The sequence below is a fragment of the Mustela erminea genome, chromosome 15 (genome assembly GCF_009829155.1).
Source record: "Mustela erminea isolate mMusErm1 chromosome 15, mMusErm1.Pri, whole genome shotgun sequence".
Taxonomy (NCBI): Eukaryota; Metazoa; Chordata; class Mammalia; order Carnivora; family Mustelidae; genus Mustela; species Mustela erminea.
The window spans coordinates 77,396,032-77,420,540 of NC_045628.1; the positions used below are offsets into that span (position 1 = coordinate 77,396,032).

Consider the following 24,509-nt stretch of genomic DNA (forward strand, 5'->3'; position numbering starts at 1 on the left):
TTTCTTGAATCATCTTCTGTTCGTTTTGTGGGTTCGCTGGGTTTGCAGTGCCTGCCCTGGTGTCTTTTGCTGACTCTGCCAGCTCCAGGATCTTTTACATTAGAAGCTCCAGGTCGATAGCTTCCAACATTAAAAAAAAAAAAAGAAAAGAAAAAGAACATTTGTGTATGTTTGGGAAACCACATAATAAAAAGTAAATAAATGTGAGGTCCTCAGAAGTTTAACACTGGCTCTGACTCCCCCACCCTCGCCTTGCCCCACACCTCATGAGTCACTCACGGCCATGTGGCAAGATTACGAAGTCTAATTAAGTAATGCAGCTGACAAACCACTTCCAAATACAGTCCGTGGTGCTTTCTCTTGATGTAGGTGTTCCTAAAAATCACTAGACTAAGCAAAATTAAACAGCTCAGGGCCAGGGGAGTCAATGTGATTTCCGCACCATTTTAAATGCCATCAGTGACACGTTCCAAGAAAGAAGATGGGACCCGAATAAAAACAAGGAGGTTAGAACATGTGAAGTGGTTCATAAATAACAGAAAACATGACAGTGAATAGGGCACTTTCCCTTGAGAAGGACCCTGAGGTGTGCTCGTAGAGGAGGCTGGGAAGGGTTGTGGCATGTCTGTGATCCTGAACAGTGGAAAGAGCATTATTTGAAATTGATCAGAAAGAGGGAGCACCCTTGATGATGGGTGGGTTTATCGCCCTTGGTTTCCCTTGGCACCAAATATCAAAGGTAAGCAATCTTCTCTAGCCTTAAATCCTGAGACATGTTTTTCTGCCTTTGAGATTCAGGTCCCTTGCGGCATGTGTTTCTGATAGATAGCGGTTTCGTCAAAATGGAAAATCGAATCCAACATTATAGACTTCTTTTACAATTTTCTATCACCGTTTCTAATTTTTCTCATCTGCACTTAGTGCTTTGGAAATTGTAGCAATGGTTGCTTGAAACCACAAAATGAGCCGTTCCTGGCACTGGGACGGAGTTACTTCTGCAGGACTCGGCAATTGCCGTTAAGATCTTCGTATATAAATAATGCTTTCCTCACCGCTGGGACTCTTTGGGGTTTGGAGCAAGCGGGCTTAGACATGTTTGGGATGTTGGATGAATATTTGTTTGCTGTAATATCAAAAAGCACGCATGTGCAAAAACATCGCAAAGCACCACCTTTTGAGAGAGTGCACGTGGTGAACCGAGGTAGCTAGTAGCTGAGGTGTGAGCACGTGCGTGTGCATGTGCACGTGTGCACATGTATGCACATGTTTTGTGTGTTCCTACCTAACTCAGTTCAAGTGGGTGCAGATCACTGTTCATAGGCAAAGGCAGAATGCACGTAACTTTTCCACTGTTCCCTAATCTATCAATTGCTTTGAAACAAATTCACAAGTGCCATAGCTGAACCCACTGTAAGTGAAAATGACTGTTTCCACAGAGCTTTCCTTTCTACTGAACACCATGGTGTGTCACTGCACTGGAGTATTTATTGATTTTGATCTCCTTTATTTCATAAACACAATACTCCTGAATATGGGTTTCATTAACCAGAAAAAAATAGACATTAAAAATCTTTTTAAAAATAGGGGCATCTGGCTGCTTCAGTTGGTAGAGCATGTGATTCTCTTTTTGTTTTTTTGGGTTTGGGGTGGTTATTGGCTTTGTTTGTTTGTTTGGAGAGAGAAGGCAGGGGGAGGAGCAGAGAGAGAGGGAGAGGGAGAATCTTAAGCAGGCTCCATACCCCTCGCGTAGCCCAACAGGGACGGGGCTCTATCTCAGGACCTTGAGGTCCTGACTTGAGCTGAAGTCAAGAGTTGGACACTTCACTGACTGAGCCACCCAGATGCCCCCTAGAGCATGCGATTCTTGGTCTCGGGGTCATGAGTTCAAGGCCCATGTTAGGCATAGAGCTTACTTAAAAAACAAAACAAAACAAAACAAAAAAAAAACCCATAACTTTAAAAAGTAGAGAAGAGCACAAGAAGAGGAGGAGGAGGAGGAAAGGGAGGCGAAACACCAAAGGAGAAGCTGCATCTCCTTCTGGAAGCTGGTACATGTTTGGGGGGGGCGGGGGAGGGTGTTATGATACACCTTTCTTAACATATCTAGGCTTAATTCCAGAGGGTCCCTAGAAGCTTGGAAAATGTTCTTCATATCAATAGTGTCCACATTAAAGATATTAAAGACTGCATCAGTAGTGTCTGGATTACGTTCATTCGTATCAGGCTAAGAATTCTTCTAAAGTCATATTTGATTTTAGCCCTCAAGTTACCAACTCAGTAAGTAGAGAGCAGAGACAGAACCTAAGTGGCTCCAGAGAAAAACCAGCCGCCCAGGACAGAATCCAGCCCTTAGGAAACGCTGCCTCCTTCCTGCAGAGGACACACAGGGGAATGCTTGGTCCAGAACGATGTGACCCCCCCACGCACTGGCCTTCCAAGCTGACAGGCGCACAGATGTGGCCGCGCTCAGTGACTCTCTTCTGGGGCTGCTTTCTATCTCAGAGAACAGCACCAGCTGCCGTCAGAGTGGAAGGTGCCGGAGTGGAAGGCTGCCCACCTCTGGATGTCCATTTCCATCAGATGCTTCCCCTCTGCTGTCTCAGATTCCCTCACCAGCCCCCCACTCTGTAAACTGCCTCCGTGTTGTTATGCTAATTACACTGGTTCCACACTCAGCCTGAAGATGGAGGGAAAACCTGCAGCTCAGAGGAGCCCCTGGCTGGCTCAGGGGAACCTGCAACCCTTGATCTCAAGGTTGTGGGTTTGAGCCCCGCACTGGGTGTCAAGATTATTTAAAAATAAAATCTTAAATAAGAAAAAAAAGGCAGCTGAGGTGAATTTGTCTCCAGAAGCCCCATGGTGGTCACAACAGCAAGGGACAGGACATGGAGAAGAAAGGGGTGCCCTGGTGTAATGAGATACAGTGTGTGAGGTAGTCACATGGGGGAGAGCCACAGAGAGGGCGAGCAGACAACTACGGAGTGCCTACCGCAGGCCAGGCAGAATGTCCAGCACATCCCCGAATAGGGAGCCCGGCAGACCCAATCCCCCTCAAAAGAGCCAGCAGCTGGGCTAGGGGGCCCTGGGAAAACGCAGGTGAGCAGGGACAGAGTGGGGCGGGGTGATTCCTGTACCTGGGGGTGGGGGGCGCAAAGGGGTCTAAGTCTTCCCGAGCAAGACTTCCCGAGAGCACCCACGTAGGGGAACAAGGGTGGGTTCGCTTCGCCTCTCCATTCCCAGAATTCACAGACTGCCTGCCTCTTGCCAGGTCACAAGAGAGCATCTTGTTGGTCACCACAGAACTACTGGATGGTGAGAGAGCAGAGAGCACAGGATGGGCCAGGAAGAACCAGGAAGAAGCTGGCAGGTGGAAAGTCTCAGGGTGTGGGGCAGATGGGAACCGCTCACCAGTGAAGGATGGCTGACTGTCCAACGTGGCCTAGCCACACATTTCAATATTGTACAGTGGTTTAAGAAAAGCTACTCTGAGATTTTACAACAGGAAAAATGTTATAATAGAGTATTAAATCTTAGGTCAAGAAATAAAATTGTATTATATTCACACACATTTACACATGAACACCTGGTTATCATAAGGCTACTTAGCACTGTAAATTATTTTTTCCCCTTGACATTGAAGTCATTCATTCATTCATTCATTCATTCGTTATTGAGTATCTATTAGGTACTAGGTTCTAGGGATACGAGAAAACCGCCTCAGCCCTCAAGGACCTCCCAGCCTTCTGGAAGAGCTGGGAAAGGTAACAGGTGATTATAATAGTACAGCTGGGACACCACTGACAGGTGTAAGAGAAGGACGTGTTCTTCTATTTCAAATTGCTTGTGTTTATAAAAACACAAGCACTTCCTTTTGCCAAACTCCATTCTCTACTTCACACTTGTGGGTGCTCCTCCCAGGGCTGACATCTGACTGTGGTCACCCCAGGCTGGGTAGGCCAAAGGTTTGGGCATCTGGAAGCTAAGAGGAAAGCCCAAGTTGGTTCTGCAAACAGCACATGTGGCCGTGAGTCAACATTCTTCTTCCCAAAGTGGCAGTGCTCACCCAACATGCAGTCTGACAGCCAGAGACCCAGTTGGTGAGGTGCCTGCAGGTGCAGAACAATGGGCAGGGGCTCTAAAAGCGAGTCCTGGTAATACTCATTCTCACTCTTCCGTTGCTCTGAACTGAGCTCTCTTGCCCTCGGCCCCCACCAGCCCTTGTCCGGAGAGGTGATGGGCTTGCATATCCACAGACGTGTTTCCTGTGTTACTCTTCCCTGCAGAGACAGCCTCTGTGCTCTGCCCGAGTTCCATGTGTCAACAGTAGTAACTGCACAAATGTTGCTTTCAAAGGGCTTATTATTCCCAGTAATCATAATAATAGTGACAGTCATTGTGTTTGGAGCCCATCCTATGATTAGGGTCAGAGATAAAGGTTTTATGTTCCTTGTCACATTTAATGCTTACCACAACCCTATGAGCCAAGTAGACTATTATCCCAAATTCAACAGATGAGCAAACATAGAAAAATTAATTCTCTTGCCCAAAGACATGTAGTTAGTAGGTGGTAGAGCTGGGTTTTGAACTCAAGTCTGATTCCATAACTAGTGGGTTTAACCCACCTCCTAGGTCAATGCCAGACTAAGTCCTTTAGGAGCTAAATAGTCACCAAGGACCTTTCTGCTCCTGGCTGTTCCCTTTGCCTATAGTGTCCCCTCCCCATATCTACATAACTCCTTCCAGCATCCTGTCTGGAATGGCGCCTCTTTCTCTGTATTTCCCTATCCTTTCCCCTGCTTTATATATTTCTTTATTTATTTGGATATTTCTTTTATCAAGCTATAACTGACATATAATATTGTGTCAGTTTCAGGTATAACATACAATGATTTGATACCTGTATATATTGCAAACTGATCAGCACAGTAAATCCAGTTAACATCTATCAGCATAGGTAGTTTATAAATTACTTTTCTTGTGATGAGAAATTTTAAGATCTACTCTCTTAGCAGCTTTCAAATATACAATGTTTTATTAACTATAGTCACCAGGCTGAACATTACATCCCCAGGACTTTTGTTATTTTGTAACTAAGGGTTTGTACCTTTTGATCACCTTCACACATTTCTGCTTTATTTTTGTTCATAAACTTACCCTTACCTGACATCGTAGGTAAGAGTATCTATCACGTATCTATTATTTGTTTATTATCAATCTCCCCATTAGACTAAGAAGTCCTTGGTGGGGGAGGGGGGACATTTGTTTTGCTTACTGCTGAATCTCTAACACCTAGAAGAGAGTCTGGTCCACAGAAGATACCGCAAAAAAGATTGTTGAATGATTGGACAGATTTCATGCTAATTAAGATTATGCAAAATTGGAGCTCCTGGATGGCTCAGTCATTTGTGTGTCTGCTTTTGGCTCAGGTCATGATCTCAGGGTCCTAGGATTGAGCCCCGCATTGGGCTCCATGCTCAGCAGGGACCCTGATTCTCCCTCTCCCTCTGCAGCTCCCCCTGCTTGTGCTGGCTCTCTCTCTCAAATAAATAAATAAAATCTTTTTTTTTTTTAAAGATTATGCAAAGCTGAAATGGTACCAGGTAAAATATTAATAAAGACTCACTTTATTTGCAAAATTTGAAATGTTTCCAAAATGTAAGAATTCATTAAGAGTCACCAGATTTTGAAGCTGGTAGAACAGGAAATGGTAAGCCGTGTTCCTGCTGTTAATCTTGGTTAAAAGAAAAGCCTCTCTTTCTGTACTTCTAACACTCTGACACTGAAAGTGTGTTTTTTTTTTCCTACACCAAGTAATCTTCCAGTTCTTAGCAGACACTGAATGCGTGTCCTACAGTCTAATTTAATTCTGGCAAAAACGGCCCAGTTAGCCCAGGCCCCACAGGCCGAGGGCTCAGTCCCACAAGACTTCCTCCCAGCCTCAGCCACCAATCACAAGTAGAGGGTCCCCAGATTGCCACAACTTCTGTCCAACTTGGCTACAGAATCAAAGATTCCAACAGCTCCCCCTTCAGGCCCTCTCAGGTTCAGTAATTTGCTAGACCATCTCACAGAACCCAGGGAACAGTTTACTTGCTATTACTAATTATTATAAAGGATTCAGCTCAGGAGCAGCCAATGGAAGAGATGCATAGGGCAATATGGCATGAAGAATGGCATGGGAATGGCGTGAAGTTTCCACACCCTCTCCAGGTAGCTCCCCAAGTTCATCTTCCTTGATGCTCTCCAGCACCTTCAGTCAGTCTTTGTGAATACTTCCTTACACAGATCACGTTTTTGGCCACCAGTGATTGAACTCATTCTCCAGCCTCTCTCCCCTCCCCAGAGGTCCAGGGATGGGACTAAAAGTTCCAGCCCTTTAAAAAAAAAAATTTATTTATTTATTTATTTATTTGACAGAGCAATCGTAAGTAGGCAGGCAGAAAGAGGAGGAAGCAGGCTCCCCACTACACAGAGAGTCCAATGCGGGGCTCTATCTAAGGACCCTGAGATCAATGACCCGAGCTGAAGGTAGAGGCTTAACCCACTGAGCGACCCAGGCACCCCATGTTCCAGCCCTTTAATCACTGGGTTGGTGATACTCTAGGATACTCTAAGATACTCAAGGGTTGGGTAGGTTCCTTCGGCAACCAGCCCCCATACTCCTAGACTCACCGCAGTAACAGAAACTCAGGAGTGGTTGCAAAAGGGCCTGGTTATGAATAACAACTATCATTTGGGAAATTCCGAGGGCCCTAGAAACTCTGTGCCAAGAACCTGGGAGGAAAACCAAATACTAATTTGTTATATAACATTAGGAACTCTGTGCCAGGAACAGGGTCAAAGATCCAATATGTATATTTTTTATGACATTTGAGCTGGAGACTGGGTTGGGGTTTGGGATCCCCTGAGCCAGGCTGTTCTTGAATCCCGCAAATCCCGTGAGTGATTTTGAAGACTGGCGTGCTTTTATTTTATCATTCTCTAACATTGTAATTGGAAGTATTTTTGGTGCCTATTAAAATGTCATTCAAGTATTCACTAGGTACAGGTGCTGAAAAATCTGCCTGAAATTCATTAACTTTGGAGCAGAAGTTAAATGTGACAAAACATGTCACGGAGAAGCCCACTGTGCTCCGCCAATCCCCCGCCCTGGCAACTGTGGAGAGAGAACGTGGCAAAATATTACAAAGCCAACGATGGAGAAGATTTAAAGCAACTCTCAGCCAAATAAATAAATAAATAAATAAATAAAATCTTTAGGGGCACCTGGGTGGCTCAGTCAATTAAGCGTCTGACTCAGTTTTGTCTCAGGTCATGGTTTCAGGGTCCTGAGATGGAGCCCCCGTGACAGGCTCTGTGCTCAGTGGGGAGCCTGCTTGAGATTCACTCTCTCTCTGTCCCCCTAAAAAAATTTTTTTTAATCTTTAAAAAAATAAATAAAACATTTTTAAAAAGGGGTGTCTGGGTGGCTCAGTGGGTTAACGCTCTGCCTTCGGCTCAAGTTATAATCCCAGGGTAATGAGATCAAGCTCTGCATTGGGCTCTCTGCTCAGCAGGGAGCCTGCTTCCCTTCCTCTCTCCCTGCCTGCCTCTCTGCCTACTTGTGATCTCTGTCTGTCAAATAAATGAATAAAATCTTTAAAAATAAATAATTTTTTTTTTAAAAGAAGGCCCTGTCTTCCTGCTTCGTATTTATTTCTGCAGCAACAACCTTAAATTATGTGAGTTGAAAGTCACTTCCTGCCTAACCCAAGGCCACCCTTTACTACAAGGTCTCAGTACAAAGTCTTCCCTTGTTTGCAGCTCCGGTCCCTAGAGGTGTCTGGAGCCTCACCTCTCCACCAAGGGGGGTTGTTACCCCTAATAGAGGTTAGAGCAGAGTGGGTCTGTCCAGCCACAAGGGTGGTTTTCTGGCAGGGGGGCTGCTCGGTCCCCTGTGGGCAAACCCCAAAGGGCCACGGCAGTCTTTCAGCTTGCAGTTCTCCTCTCCTTGATGGCAGGAGCTTGCCATCAGCTCCACGGACTAGAGGGGCTTCTCAAGCACAGACCTTAGCATTGGCAAATAAATGCCTAACCTATGCAACCAAAACAGACGTCAGGCTCTGACCCAAGAGTAGACCATCTCTTCTTCCTTTGCTCTGAAAGTGCCTTTCAGCAGCGAATGCCAACTTTAGCTACCTCTCTCAAACATGGCACCGTCAGCGAATAAGGAACAGAAACTTCCAGGGCAAACTCGGCCCCCCCACACTCCGCCACCCCACCCCAGGGCCTTGGCACAGCTCTGCCTTGAAGAGACTGGAGTTCTGTTTGCAGCCTGGAGGCAGATCGCCCCACCCACCGGGCCCCCTAGATACCCTGAGGCTGCCCATCCACCCCTCCCTTGTTCAAGGAAGGCCTTGGCCCCTGAGCCCATAACTCCTCCCTTGTAAGTCCCACCCCAGGGCTGTCACATCCAGCAGGCTGGTCCCAGAGCTCTGGCCCTCCCCCATTATCCCTCTCCCCACCACCCCCCATCTCAGCCACTTCTCTCAATATACCCGCTGTCCTGCACCCTCATCATCCCAAACTTTGGACTCTGCTTAGTTGGCAATTTTCCAAAACTTTAAACACTCATTCTGGCAGCAGGCACCACACTTACTCTTTGACAGCACGCACTAGCCCATCTTTCTGTGCTCTTCCTGGTGATCCTTCCTTCCTGGGCGTTCCTGGGCAGCCCAGACTTGAACCAGTGCCACCAACGGCCCCACTCCCTGTCCTCCTTGCAAACCTACCCGGCCAAAGACATGGTGGGCTCTCTGTGCCATGTTCTCTCTCTCTCTCTCTCTCTCTCACACACAGGCTTAAACTATCAGAGAATGTTCCCCAGGCATGAGTTTGGTATCACTACAAATCTGTGGCCTGTAGCCCCCAGCAACCTCGGTGCTGCTGGCAGTTCTTCTCTGGGTCTCGAGTCTCTTTTCTAATTCTCTCAGAAGTGATTTCACACCTTCTTTAATCTCCCTGTGGCCGCTTTCCTACCAGTACCCACCCCTACTCCTCACCCATGACTCCTTTCCCACACTTCCCCGGATCCCAGTGCCCCCCACTCCTCCTCCGAGTGATAGGCTCCCTGCTGCCGCCCACCTCAAGCCCCCACTTGCACCTGGGATCCCTCCCAGCCCATTCTCGAAGGATTGTGGTCCTCTGAGTAGCGGCCCCCAAAGATGGCAAGTCCGGATCCCTAGAAGTTGTCAATCTGACCTAGCTGGAAGGTCTTTTCAGAAGTGATTCCATGAAGGATTCTGAGGTGAGGAGACTTTTTTCGGGTACCCGGTGGGGCCTAAATGTCAGTATGTGTCCTTGTAAGATAAAGGCCGGGGGAGAGTTCACAGAGAGACGAGAGGAGGCCATGGGACCCAGGCAGCAGGATTTGGAGATTTGTGACCCCAAGCCAAAGAACACCTGGAGTTTCCAGGAACCAAAGAAACAAAAACCAGATTGCCCTCTAGAACCCTCAGAGGGAGAATGGCCTCACCAACAACACCTTGATTTCAGACTTCTAGCCTAGTGTCCTAGTCAGGACACTGGGACATAGGAGGAAAGGCCGGCGGGACATGTGGCACTGAGGAAGGAGAAAGTTCTGTCCATACCCAGCATGCACCACGTTCTGCTGGGGCTCAGCCCTGGAACGCAAAGAGGAACAAGAGCCAGGCGCTGCTGACTGGCACCCCACAGCCCGCGGCACAGTACCTGTGCAGGGAAGCGGACAGGAAGGGATCAGACGTGCCTAAAGGAGATCTCTGAGTAGAAAGGCCTTTGACAGGTGTTTGGGCTTTTCAAGACTGCCAGGAACGTGTCACTTTAGGCAAGCAAGGGGCTCTTCTCCATAGCTTCTCTGGAAAGCAGGAAAAAGAACAACAGAATGAAAAAGACCCAAGGAGTCATAGGAAATAGGCTGAGTGGAAATAATGGGGAGATCACTATGGGTGAGAGGCACTGGGTTCTAACCCTCTGTTCTGCTCCTCATGAGTGAGAGGGAGAATTCTCCAGGCTCAGACTGTCTCAGCCATGAGAAGATCTGTCTTGATTAGGAATAAGCCTAAGGAGCAAAGGGCCTGACACTGAAGAGGCCGTCACTGGAGGTGGCTTCAGTGTCACCAGAGAGTCACGAAGGTCCTCAGGCTCTACTTCTGTACTATTTGGTATGGGCGCTGGGCGCTCCAAGAATTCAACTTCAAACTTGCAAGTGACCGACTTCAATGCTGCCTCAGAGTCATCCCCAATATGTAGTGGACCCGCTCAGCCACACAGATCACAACTCAGGAGAAATCCGGCCCAACAAAGGTGGAGTCCATTGGTACCACAGGACGGCGGGCATTTTTGCTGTTCTCCCTAGGGCTCCTTTCAGAATTAAGGAAGGATTTCAGCTTTCTACCAGCTCCACGGATTTACGTCGGTCTGATTAACACGGATATTCACCAATGAACATTCAATATGAATATTTAGCTAGAGGCAGCGACCTTAATGGTGGAGCATAAACACGTTGGGGGAAAGGAGCAGATCTCCATACACTGTACGTCAGAAGCCAGTGGACGTTGGAGGCAGGAGCTTCCTACCTCTCTTGAAAGATGGAGATGCTGCAGCCTCATCCAAGATTATACCACAGGCTGCCCATCCTGGAAGCAAGCACTCAGCCCTCCTCTCTATCACTTCACACCCCACCTTGGGTCCCAAGGGGGGGTACATGACCTACAGGGGAGAAACTAGTTCTATGTTGCTGGGAAAAACACAGAAGGAACGTCATGGAATGTTCTACTTAATGGGCCTGTGAACCTTCACAGCCTGTTTTTCTGCCCTTTTCTGTTTTATAGGCTTCTGTCAAAACTCTCTCCTGCTGTCACCACCTGCAGCCTTCAGGCCTGGACATGCCTTCTAACATTTCCCCTGCCCTGTTTGTACAGGTCCCTTGCACACTGGTCCCAGCCCATCCCCAACAAAAGTCAAAACAGGTTCTTGTGGTTTTATGTCAGCCTGAGGAGTGTAGGTACTTCCCCTATAAATTCAAGACAGAGAATAAGGCCAAAGGCTGACTGTTAACCTGCCAAATAATTTCTAGCTATAGACAAGAGGCATGCAGTCTTAGTCTCTTCTCCAAGAACTCCGTCTTGCAAATATGACGGAGTGATAGCAAGGGGACAGGTGGAGAGAGAAAGTGACAGAGTGCACAGTGAAAGGGAATCTGGCGCCTTGGGTGGAGGTGAATTTTGAAATCATGTCTGTAGGTTCAGAAAGAAAATATATGTTTATTCTTTTCCTTCCCAAAGATTGTTTACTGAGCCGACAAGCATGCCTGGCCGTTGAGACCAAAGCACAGGAGTCCTGACTGAAGTAATGCATTTGAGGGACTTTAAGCTCTAGATTGGATTTAAGGTACATGAATCTTACCCTAGATGGCGGTCCGCACTGCCAACATGAAGATCATGTAGACATTAAAAGAGCCTCACCTGTGGTTATACGCATCGTACTTAGTCCTATGTGCGTCCAAGTTCAGGGTTTGTTCATTCATTCAACAAACACCTCCAAGCACTTATTATGGATTGGGTAGATGAATAAAACACAATCTCTGTCCTTAAGGAGCTCATTAGGCTACGATAATGTGAAACACATTCTCTTATGACAGACATAATGTGATGGGGTAAGGATTGAAGAGTGCTCAGGGGCTCCAGCCTGTTGGTCAGAGGGCTCCAGGGAGACGGAACCAGTGGGACATCATATATATTATAGGAGTACTGGGTAGAGAGAGATAGGTTGGTTATAAGGCATTGCCTCGTGTGATTCTAGAAGCTGAGAAGGACCAAGATCTACAGTGGGCAAGCTGGAGACCCAGGAGAGCTAACAGTGTAATTTCTAGTCTGAGTCTAAGTCCAAGGGCAGAAGAAGACTAATGACCCAACTCAAAGGTAGGCAGAGAGACCAAATTCCCTTTTTCAGCCTGTTTGTCTAGTTAGGCCTTTCATGGATTAGACAAGGACCACCACATTGGGAGGGCCATTTGCTTTATTCAATCCACTGATTCACATGTTAATCTGATCCTGACACTTTTCTAGAAGGCCAACTCCCTCAAAGTAATGCCCAGAATGATGCTTAATCTAATGTCCGGGCATCCCGTGGGCCCGTCAAGTTGACAAATAAAAGTAACCATCACAGGTAGGCAGAAAGGATAGAGCCTATAAAGCCAACAAAGGGGAAGCTAGAGGAATAGGAGGAAATTAAAAGAAGGTGGTAGGAGGGAAGTCACAGGGAGGGAGACCTTCAATAAGGAAAGAGTGGCCAACAGGGATGGAATCTTCAAGAAGGCAAGTACAGTAGAGACAGAGATGGACGCTGGGTAGGGTGTAAGATTATTGGTGGAGGGGGGATGGGGATGGGGCAGAATAGAGGTTAGAGCAGGTTGTGGAGTAAAAGGAAATGAAGTGGACACAGAGAACCCAAACAAATTTTTCTAGAAGTTTAGTGGTAGGAGGTAGAAAGAAGAGGAGGTGGAAGTGAATGGGCTCCAAGAAGAGGGTTTAGTTTTTGGTTCTTTTTCCTGAGAGACTTGCATATATTTCTTTGTGATGGGAAGAACCTGTAAGGGAGGGAAAGGCTGAAGACAGAGCCAGGCCAGGAGGATAGTCCCTCAGACTGGTAAGCTGTGCCTCTTCCTTTCTCACCAGTCAGAAAGGGGAAGGATGGCAAGAAGCAGAGGGAAAGCCATGGGATTCGGTGGTGGGAGCCCAAGGACACTCCCATCTGACCCACGGCCATTATGTCCTGCCAAGAAGGCTGGGTCTACCCAGGTCCACTTAAAGCAGTTGGAGATCAGGTTAGTGACGTGGCCTCTCTCTGCCTGTTTCCCCATCTAAAATATGGGACAATGATACCAACCTCAGAGGGTTATCGTGAGAATTCATTAAAACCCTGCATTTAAGCATGTTCAGTAAATGTTGGCTACTGTGCCTAGTAATTATTACCATGAACGCTATTATTAGTATAGCTATCTTTAGTTGTAAAAATTAATTATCAAGTCTATTCTCTTGGTCTCTCCGGGTTTTCCTTTTCAGTTTTTAGAGACAAAAAAAAGGTAGATCTAATTGTTCCCTGGTGCCATGCCCTCAGCCTAGAGGATCAGCCCACACCCACCCCTGTCCAGAGCAACCAGCTCTTCTGCAGAGCTACCCTCTTCTGCCGAGAGCAGCGTGACACATCTCATGACTGCAGTACTTAAAGAAGAGAGGACACTTATTGGTTGGGTGGACAGCTGAGCAGATCTGGAAGGTTTTCACCTGAGAAGGGCGCATACGCATATGATCTGCTGGACACTCGCGCTAAGATGGGAGCTGAGACACATCAGGTTGGCTCCATTCCAGCCCCGTGGGTAAGGCTGGATTCTAGTGTATCCCTGCCTCCGGTCTACCGGGGAGCCTGCCTCTTGGTTAAAATGTTTAGGTTCTGCTCACTTCATAGTAACAGGCTGGGAACTTCCGAGTCCCACTCATGTCCTGAATGCCATCCCATCTCAAGGCATCCAGAACAGAGGCACAGCCAATGAGGGCTGAGTCACTCCACTGTCATGAATACCTTCCCATTTTTAAATATCTTCTTCTAAAAATACAGTCCGTAAATGCATCACCACATGGAAACAAGAGACGGGAGCCTGGAAAGTTCAATCTCAGAGCCTGAAACTTCCCCTAAACCAACTACAAAGCCCAAACACATTTTTGACCTTCTAGAAAAGTGTCAGTGTGGAGCGGAGGCCTGTGTTCTGACCTCACTGACTACAAGAATTTCCTCCTTCTGGCCAGCATATTTTCAAAGAGCCCCTAAGTTTCCAGCATTGATGGGGTTTCCTCACAAGAGGGCTGCGTGCATCTTTTCCGTGTCCCTCTCTGCCTTCGAGGTCCCTCAGGGTGGCTCTTTAAAGTGGCCCACCCCAGCCTCATTTGGGGAGGCTCTCCTGCCGTGTGTTCTGGAAAAAGGGAGTGGGCCTGTCTAGGAAAGATTCCTCTCAGTTAGCATGAGTTCTGAGTCACATCCTGAGAGGGCTGATGGGGAACCAAATTTCTCCATTGCAGATTGTTTCTGAGGAACTCCATTCTAGAGTGAGTGACCACACCTCTCAGCTGGCCCAGGACGGTCTGGGTTTCTGGTGGTTGTTCAGTGCGCATATTAACAGCACTCCTTGCCATTCTCAAGTGTTCTAGTTTGGCAACAACTTTACATGGTTATCCTCGGTCTACCTGATGGCTGTGACACTTTTGAGCTTCTAGAGCCCCGTGGCATTGGCAGTTGGTTTATCCTTGAGTTTTCCTGTGGGCTGAAACCTAATGAAGATCTTGTCACTTTGAGGAGAAAGAATAAGGGACATCTGGAGGCATAAACCTCTTTTCATACCACCCTCACACTGGAGAGATCTCAGCCGCTTTTGGATGGCATCTCCCAGTCACAAGTCTTTCTAGTTCATAGGACCAGAGGACTGTTCCAGAGCAAGAAATGTCCATATCAGAGGCTTTTAGCTTTTGAGGAGAGAGAGGGGTCTGAGGGATTAAGAAGCCTTAGTATCTTGCTCTCCCCTGCTAACTGGCTGAGGCCTTCCTGGTCAACTCAGGCCCCCAGAGAGCAGCTTGGGCCTTTCAAGGATGGGAGATTTTGTCCAGTGTCCCTTGAACAGGGACCAGGAACCTCAAAGAAAAGAGTCTGAATGGGCCCCAGTGTCTGCACACAGTAGGCACTTCATAAGTATCTGTTGACTAGAGTGAGAAGGTGGTTCTTGTCCATGTTTGTGTGTGTGTGTGTGCGTGTGTGCACGCACAATTGAGTGAGTGAGTGTGTGGGGGACTGGGCTTGTGTCAGGGAGGTGCCCCCACATCCTTGGGAGGGAACCCTAGGAAATGACCCATAAGGACGACATGACCTTGAGACGGAGAGTGACAAAGAGCAACCGAGGTTTCAATCTACGACTGACAAACCGGCTCGTCATAACTTCCCGGAATGAAAACATAGGGAGCACATTAAGAAAGCTTTCCCAGTTTGTGGTACTCAGTACCTGTCACTCCAAGGACAGAAGGCGTCCCGGGCCCAAGTCCTAGACAAAGCCACAGAGGACATCCAGGAAATGTGAAGGAAAAACCACACACACCAGCAAGACACTGATGACTTCAAGCAGCAGGATGTTCCTCTAGAGCAACAAGTCCATGCACTGGAGACGGTGAGGTGCAGTGCCCAACTTGGCCAACCACCCCTCCTCAGACAACAGCTTCTACCCCAACGCCAAGGGAAGTGCCATCTCTGTCTTTGCCCAAGGCTCTGACTCTGGTTTGGGGGCAGGCACGGAGCCCCAAAGCAGGGAGGAGCTGCAGATGGAGACAGCTAAGCTCCAGCTAAGGACCATCTCCTCCATGGTCCCAGCCACCTGTCAGCTCCTCCCTAGAATCCTCCCATCATTTAAGAGACTTTTTTCCCCTCTTTTTTCTCAAACTTGATCTTCGCATGGAAGCTCTTGGACAACAGCTCTCATTCTCCTTCCCCATCTCAACAATTTTTTTTTTTTTTGATGTTTCCCTGAGAGGATTCCCTGTCCTCACCAGGAATTTTTAAACCAAGACACCCCAACTTGGCAGCTTTTGTTTTGGAGGACAGATGGCCGGCCCTCCGACCGGCCACCAGCTCCTCCACTGCTGCCCCCCTCCTCTCCCCCGGCACTTGCCCCAAGGACTCCTGCCCCCAACAGGCCTTTCCTCCAGGGGCCCTCCTCACCTCCATTTGATAGACTTGGTGAATCTGTGGACTGCTCTACTTTAAGAAGATGACTGGTTTGGAGTCATCAGAATTAATCCCCCTATTTTTTGAGGATCTATTTTTCTTCTAAAAAGCTATTTACCTTCCTGTTGAAAGGCCAGATCCTTGAAGAAGTCTGTGGTATAAAAACAAGTGGGGACAGAGTTGCAGCACTGTCATCGGCCTGTTTCACTCCTGCTTCTCTCAGCCAGCCTCGGGGCGGTGCATGACACTTGTGTGGTATGTGTGGGGGACAGCAGGCAGCAGTGTGGTATGTGTGGGGGACAGCAGGCAGCAGTGTGGTATGTGTGGGGGACAGCAGGCAGCAGTGAAATGGTAGCCGCCAAGGGAGGGTAAGGGGTGGGACAAGGAGGGAGGGTCAAGTCAGGGAGAGGTTTTGGATTGGGGGCCAGTGACAATGTTTTGATATACTTTCCTGCTACTGAAACCTGTATCTGAGTGAACTGTCTCTATTTCTGATGATGTCGGTATTGCAAAGTGGCAAATTCATAAAGCAATGATTTTCATAAAGAAAGATTTTCCTTTCTTTCCTTATGCATTTCTAAGAAACAGAGCCAACCGATTTTGTATGTAAATACGAAGAGCAATTGACCAGATACTAAACCCATCCCCCAGAGCAGACCCTCCCCACCCTCACCCCACGCCCCCTCCACCTGTCCTGGAACCCGCTCCCACTGTGTGACCAGCCCTGATCCCGGTGAAGGGGTTTGTGTGTTTAGGCCATATTTCTTTGTCTTTTTCCTACTCCATTCCTGGCATTTGCTGATTTCCAGCATGTACTGTGTAGTCTCAGTCCATGTTTGATTCCCTCACGTGGAAGTAAAAGGTACGTTGTACATACTGCCCAAGAATTGTCTTGCAAGTTAAGTCTTTCCCCTTTACTATAAGACTATAAATAAAAACTTATTTTATCCTTTAAAAAAAAATTTTTGTTGATTGGATAAGTACGTCCACGAGGAAGAGAATGACAAATTCAGAAATATCTGGAGTTCCATTGTGGGCTGGCAGGAAGTACATCCTCGCACACACCTGAGAGCACTCAGGCTCTCCCGCTGGCCACAAACCCCCCGGAGCTTCAGGGTGAACAGATGAAGAGGCCATGTATGCACTCAGCTGAGTTTCCATGTTCCGATCCCCGGTCTAGCAGGTGTTCTGATGGAAGGCTGTCCTCAAGGCTGTACTCCTCCTCCATTGCCTCATTCCAGTCCCCCCAAGGCAGTGAACTGGGATCCCTCAACTTCCTTGAGCACAGAGGGGCTGGGTGGTTCACTGGGGAGTAAGCCTTATTTTTCCCTCTCCAGCCCTCTTTGGTCTACTTGTATCAACTTCACTTTGCCTTGGGCTCCCTTTCTCCCAAGATCCTGGAGGCAACAAGGTTAGAAGTCCAAAATAGACTTTAACACAAAAAGCATCAGCAGAGACAACTAAGGTCATTTCCTAGTGAAAAAATAACATTTGGACAATTTCCCATCTGGGGCTGTGGTTCAGTGTCATTGGCAAAGCATAATGCTCTTAGAAACATTCTTGAAGGTTGGGAAGGCTTCAGGCTCTGGCTTCTCCCCAGTGTGCAGGCCTTTCCTGGGATGCCTACTTGAAAGATTCTGGTGTGGGCTTGGAGGGAATGTCCACATAGCCCGTTTTGACTACGGGCCTTAGGCCTGCCTCCAGCCCAGGAAGGAGGCACACTCCACAGGGGCCAACACTAGGTTACAAGGGTCTACATTGGGATTTGTCATCATCAAAAGCACATGTTTGCCTTTACCTCTCTTTGTTGGGCACCTCAAAATGAGGAAGGGCTGTGTTGAGGCAGAATTCAAGCCTGAAGACCAACCCCTTCTTTCATCTGTTCCCAAAGGCCAGTCAGTACCTAGGGGTAGAGATAAAAATGGTGAAAAATTAAGGCCAGACCAGGCCTTTAGGGTAAAATTTCAGAACCAGGCTCCTTCCATTACTCAGCCAGAAAGATCCGATCCTAAAAAGTGACCCGGTACCTGGACATTTCCAGTCCATTCTGGGGGCCCAGCCAGGTCCTGAGGCTGCCAGGAACCTCTTTCTCTCCAGTCAGATTCTGATACCTATATATAAAATAGATTCCCATAAACAGACATTTTTCAAAAGCTTGAAAACCACGGAGAGTCTACCTAAAGCCTGAGAAATGTAAGCCTTGAGCTTATTTTCCCTCTGACATGGGAACCCTGCCCAGTAGCATCCCCTAACAGTGACTGCCAAAAATGGGCGAGATTAGCCCCCTCGGGCAGCAGGCCATCTCCCTGATACTCTGCAGGCCCCACCGCAGGCACCCAGACCCCTCCCTCTCCCCTCCAGTCAAGTCTGTTGCAAAGACAAACAAAAGCAGGCTTCTGCGGCTTCCTGAGTCAGTCCTCCCCACTGGAGGGAGAAGAAAACCGGAAGAGCAGAAGACAATAAGGAAATACCTCCTAAGTCAGGCCAGCTGCTTCTAATGGTGAAGGAAGCCAAGTTCTGCCTGGTTGTCTCCCAGCCGGAAACAAAGCCATCTCTGCTAATTCTCTGGAAGCTCTGCCTCCCCGCAGAGGACTCTGGGAGGCCTGTGGGGTCACTTCCGGGTTCCTTCCCGACAGCCTCTTACCCGCCCCTCTCCAGGGCCCTTCTCTCTCCAGCCCTGTCTCTCCTGCCCTTTGCCTTCAAGCCACTCGAAAGGGCTCAGACTGCCCGGCGCTCCTTGCAGTGGCTTCTGGCCCCTGGTTCCTCCGAGGCTTCTCCCCTGGCCTCACTGGGCCTCCAGAGCACCTTCCAGTCCCACTGAGCCTGGGACGCTGCCCCAGCTCCGCTTTCTGGGAGCCGGTCTCCACGGCCCCCGCCCACATCGCGGACTCTTCCTGTCTGCCTCATTTGCAGCTTTTAGCATCCACTCTTGCCCCTCATTGCCAGTTCTCTTCACAGAGCAGCAGGTGTACCTTTTAAACAGAACAATCACACCTGGCCCGTCCCCTTCTCAGAAGCCCCCAGTGGCTGCTTCTCATCTTCAGAGTCAGATCCAAAGTCTTCCCCAGGGTCCCCGACCCTGGATGGGCCTAGGGCTCCCCTCACCCCTGGGCTCTCACCTTCCAACCTGCTCCTCCAGGCAGACTGGCCTTCTTGCTGTTCCCTAAATATGAGCTCAGGCCCAGCTCGGGGTCTCAGCCTCATTGGCCCCTCTGCCCCTGGAGTCTTCCCTAGATTAGCACATGGCTCCCCTCTGCCCACGGAGTTGCATCTCCACTCTGGTTCCTCATTGGCAAGGCTTGTTCTGTGACTGCCTGTCTACCCCATCGTGAATCACTTTACACTGAGTTCACAGGTGTGCATCGGGGCATACATTACCTATAGCCTATAAGTTGCCGTTGGCCACCGTCTCCTTCACCAGAATGTTCATTTGTGGGCAGGGACTTTGTTGGCCTTATTCATTTCTGCAGTTCCAGAACCTAGAATTCTGATACACAGTAGACACTCAATAATATATGTTAAATGATGAATCAAGGATCAAAATATATACTTAAAACATTTTAACTTAAAACATATTTCTGCAGCGCCTGGATGGCTCAGTGGATTAAAGCCTCTGCCTTCAGCACAGGTTATGATCTCAGGGTCCTGGGATCGAGCCCCGCATCGGGCTCTCTGCTCAGCAGGGAGCCTGCCTCCCCTCTCCCTCTCTCTGCCTGCCTCTCTGCCTATTTGTGATCTCTCTTTCTGTCAAATAAATAAATAAAATCTTTAAAAAAACAAAAAAAAAAAACAAAAAACATATATTTCTTTAAAGTAAACTTTACATCCACATAGGCCTTGAACTCAACACCAAGGTCAAGAATCGCATGTTCTACCAACTATGCCAGCCAGGCACCCCTATTTGCCAACATTTTGACATAGAACCAAAGCCTTTTCTTTGAGTCTGGTGCCCTCACTTGGGATCCTTGCTGTCTCTTTTTTTTTGCATAAATCACACCTATAAAGTGTTATCCACTGTTTTAAATTTCAACTTCTTAAGAGGTGGCATGAAATTTTAGAGTCCTGAAAAAGACTTCCAGGACAGAATTCTTCCATATTCTTCTTATTTTCCCCCAACCTCCCCACACTTAAAGGAAATCTTTAAATCGATTTTCCTTTATTGAGTCTTTCCAAATAATTTCACTTAGTTCTCAAAGAAATAGCCCTTTCTTTTCATACTCATTGTATCGGTTTACATAATATTAAGGTGGTTGACATAGTAGGTAACTAAATCACTTAATTACCATAACATGTACTATGGGCATAAACTACTTTAGGAACAGACAACACACAACTCAAAGGGGTGTGAGCGCCTGGAGGGCTGCCACATTCACTGGGCCTGGCACGTCGACTCAGAGGAGGGTGGAAAATAAAACCTGTTCTGCCGTATAAAAATCCTGGCACAAGCACATGGCCACTCTGATGGAAAGTAGTATGGACCCCACCCAAGAGAATGGGCAAAGCAAAATTAGGTCAGCTCAGTGCAACAGGGATCCAAACAGAACCAGACAAGAAATTTCCTTCTGCTTCTCCTGGCCAAGGAAATACCCAACGTGCAAAGGAACTGGAGTTTGCTTATAGCCATGATGAAAGTTGGGTTTTGATAGGTGTAATTATCTCGTATCATCAGTTAATAAACAGAACATAGTTCTCACTCTCTGGGAAGAAGGACAGAACAGTGATTCTTGATCCTGAATAAATTATTCCCTCCAGGTATGTGGACTTCTGAACCCAGAATGACCCTAACATTAGACTCTTGCTTTCTTCACCTGGTAACATTTTATACCAAACCCAGATGTCTCAACTACCCTATTGTTGTGCCCATCCATCTCCCCTGTGCTGATGCAGATGTTGGCCTTGGCTATGGACCTCCTCCCCAAGCACACTCACCATCCCATCATTCACTGAGATCCTCTCCCTACTGGTGAGAAACTGTGGGATCAGTAATGGGTTCTAAAAGCAACATCCCATGTTTATGATCCCGCCAGCGTTTCAGCTACAGCTTTCAAGTCCTCCTGTGGAATGTGAAGGATGAAGGTCAAAGCCAAAATCCTTTCCTCTGGGGCACTCCCACGCACGGGTATGACCCTTGCTTTCATCAGACCATAGCTGAGGTTCACACCCTGCCCTCTCTGGTGCATTGGCAAGTCAGTTTGTTAGATGCAGATGTGGGCCAGTTCGGCTGCTCTGACTGACATTACAGGGCCCACTTCGGGATGACCTGAGAATGGTGGCAGGCAGGGGAACCTCTGAAGCCCACGGAAAGGGTTGTTCCAGTGGCAAAACCTGGACCTGTCCCGTAAGCCCCATTCACAGGTGAGAAGGGGCTGCCACATGGGAAGATAGCGCCTCCAGCCTGCCTGGAGGGCACAAGCCCTTGCTGGGACCTCAACACCAGATGCCAGGCAACATCTAATCTGTGTAACCACTTCCTGGGCTCCGAGTCATTTCTCCATCATTTGGCTTCCTTTGGAGTTTGCTTAAAGGGAGAACATGCTCTTCAGTCCAATGCATGTACTTGGTCTGTTTGGTAGGTATATTTTCAATGATAAATTAGGAGCCTCTCCATTTCCTTTTCAGCATGTGTCTGAGTCCCATCACCTGGAAGGTCTAATAGGGTTTCTGAACTTGTGAGGCTGAAGTCCAGTCCCCCGATAAACATCTCTGTGAGGCTTCCCCACGTGTGGTCCACCAACCCGAGCGATGAAGATGTGGGCGAAGTTCTCCGACTGGCACTGCGAGGCATCCCAACACCCAGGCTCAGCTCAAATCAATTAGAAGCAGAATCTTTGGGGGCAGCACCAGGACAGTAGCCTTTCTTAGAAGACCCCTGGGAGATTCTGAGCTGCTGGAGCTGAGAACCACTGGCTATGTGTATCTCTCTTTCCAAGATTAAGAAAGAGCCCTCAGGTTCTGGAACCAATTCAGTCTTGATCTGTATTCTACTAAGCACTTGTAGACTTACTAGTTACCATAGACTGAGGCCTTAATGTATGCCAGATACTCTGTCATGTACGTCCAAATACAGTATCGGAAACCTATAAATAATCCTGTAAGGTAGATAATTGTTATTCTCATTTTTAAGTGTTTTATTTTATTTTTTTAGCTAAGAAGACAGATTCTGAAAGGTGAAGTTGAACAAAATTCACACAGATGGGTCAGTAAAGAAGCCAGTATCTCCATTTAGGTTTAATCTGATTCCGAAGTTCAAGCTTTCCCCATTAGGCCATGCTGTCTCTCAGCCTTCAATGACTATAAGAACTATGGGTCGAATGTTTGGATTTGAAGTGCTTTTTTCCCCAAATTCCATCCATAGAGAATCTGGGCCTGGGAAGACTATTCTTCCGGAGGCTATTGACATGAGAATAACTGTCTGTTCAAGAGGCTCAACACATTTGCTAGCGTAATCTAATTTTGGAGAACAACAAGCTAGAGGATGATTTTGAGATAAATTACATTTGTGTTTTCAATCAAGGGGTCAATATTATTGATTACGTAACAACCCATCCTCTTTGCTTATTTTAATCCTTGAGAAAATAGTAACCTTACCCATTAAACTCCCTCTGGCCCTGATTTTGGAGACTTATTGCAAGGCCTGGATCTAACCACCTCAGGCACGGGACAATGGAATTAGGTCATAAACTATTGAAACAGAGAGCCCTTCTAATTGCAGAAGCAACTCCCCAGGGATAAAGAATCCATAGAATTACCCTAGAAGAACTTGTGGGGAGAGGCTTCCCTTCACTCTCCACACCCCCGGATTGACAGCCCTGTTTGGGGTCACCCCAGGGTTGGCCACACCAGCTCTGGGTTCTATAACAATTGTGACAAGACCAAAGATCCGAGTTGAGTTACACAAACACCAGCTCATGTAGAACTTTGAAAAAAATCACACGTAGCTTATGAAGGTAACATCCCCTTGTAAACTGGACAAGGAAGTTCCACAGGCAGGGCCAAGGAGGAGCACGGGATGTTGGCGATATTAGCCCACTCTTGGGGTACTCCCAGCCTGAACCCTGAAATACTATTCTATAGAAACAACTGATAAGTATAATGGTTAGCACAGTGCCTGGAGCTTCATGGGAGGTCCACAAATATTTGCTGAGTAATTGGGGACAGAGACGACATCTCCCCGGGATTTTTTGTGTTAATGGAATTATTGCGTTGTATAAATCTCACGACGATTCCCAAGTGAGGAAACTGAGCTTCAGGGAGCACAGAGCTAATACATGGGAAGCAATTTCCAAATCAGTTCTGCCTACCTTTGGGCCTCATACTCTTCTCTGTATCACCTACAAGAGTATCACGAGAGACGACATGCCGTCTGTCTGGCATGATGGGCTCCAGCTTTCACCCAGCCATCCTCCCCATACAAGGTCTCTGGTTTGGCCTCGAAAGAGAAACCCAGGCAGAGGCAGCGGCATGCTCAAAGGCCCCAAGGAGGAAAAGCTCAGGACCTGGGGGGGAGGGGGATGGTCCACCGTGCCACGGACCGACTCCAAACCTGCTGCTTCTGGGTCCAGACCTCGGCTTTGCCACTTCGTTCGTGGTGTGACTCTGCCAGCGAGAGCATTAACTGTCCACACCTTCATTTCCTCACCTGTACAACGAGAAGCCATCTGCCTCCCTTCAGGCTTGGCACACGATCTTCCCTGTCACTTATGAACAAGCTGGAGCTTCCCAGAGGAGAAAACCATCCCGTGGCAGGAAGGTAGGATGAGACAATGCACGTGGAGGGCAAGGCCCGATGCTCCACAAATACTGGCTCTTATTTTTAGCATTGGGGGGCCCATCAAGCAGTCCGATTTGACTGCAGGTAGGATACGGGCAGAAGCATCTCTCTGTTCAGAGCACTTGGCACTGCTTGGTATCTATTAGACATCCATTAGAACACAGCCCCATAACCTCATGGACCCTTCCCGGTAAAACAGAGGACATAATAGGTAAGGATTACAGGAGATGAAACAGCCGAAAGCGTGCTGTACAATGCCTGACATGTGTAAATATTGTACGAATCTGGCTTCTTCCAGAGGCAACTCCAGGCCTGCTGGTCCTTTCCGAAGCAAGGCAGTACAAGCTTAGTATTTTTCAAACTGAGGTCCAGGGAACACAGGCATTCCGTGGGATGCTAATAGTGTTCTAGGACAACCTACCAGAAACTCAAACCCTAAGCACTGCTGTGTAGTTGTCTATGCTGGTTTTCAGGAAGGCGTCGCTGAGACAGGAGCACAGAGATTCAATCAGTACAGCCCCGGGATCAGGAGCAGAGAGGCAGATGGACAAAACCAAAGAGAGGGTCCCAAGGAGCCACAGGTTCATGGTGAATTTCCGTACACAATAGAGATGGCATTTTATCAACTCGATGGGGAAAAGACATTTTACTCAGTGAACGGCACAGAAAAAACTAGCTAGCTGTTTCATTTCCACCTTTCATTCCACACATCAAAGATTCTACAATGTACACGGAAAACAGATGTAATGATTTTTAAGTCATTTTTGAAATCCCCATCTAGGGATCATTCAAACTTCCACGCTCAGGGAAAAAAAAAAAAAAAAAAAAAAACCACAAAAAACAAAAAAACACCTCACTGTTTAAACACAGCAGTAGGGGCGCCTGGGTGGCTCAGTGGGTTAGGCCACTGCCTTCAGCTCAGGTCATGATCTCAGGGTCCTGGGATCGAGTCCCACAT

At 47.7% G+C, this 24,509-nt stretch overlaps 1 long non-coding RNA gene across 2 annotated transcripts; it reads right to left on the minus strand.

Moving 5' to 3' along the window:
• Positions 1-16,901: 16,901 nt before the first annotated feature.
• On the minus strand, positions 16,902-18,370 carry LOC116574536. Of its 2 annotated transcripts, XR_004279356.1 has the most exons (4): positions 18,252-18,370; positions 17,808-17,891; positions 17,579-17,683; positions 16,902-17,177 (listed from the first exon to the last, which is right to left on the minus strand). It is a non-coding gene; the product is annotated as an uncharacterized LOC116574536 (long non-coding RNA). The 2 variants fall into 2 exon arrangements; XR_004279355.1 differs by lacking the exon at positions 16,902-17,177 and having other exon boundaries at positions 17,206-17,683.
• Between the last annotated feature and the right edge of the window lie 6,139 nt (positions 18,371-24,509).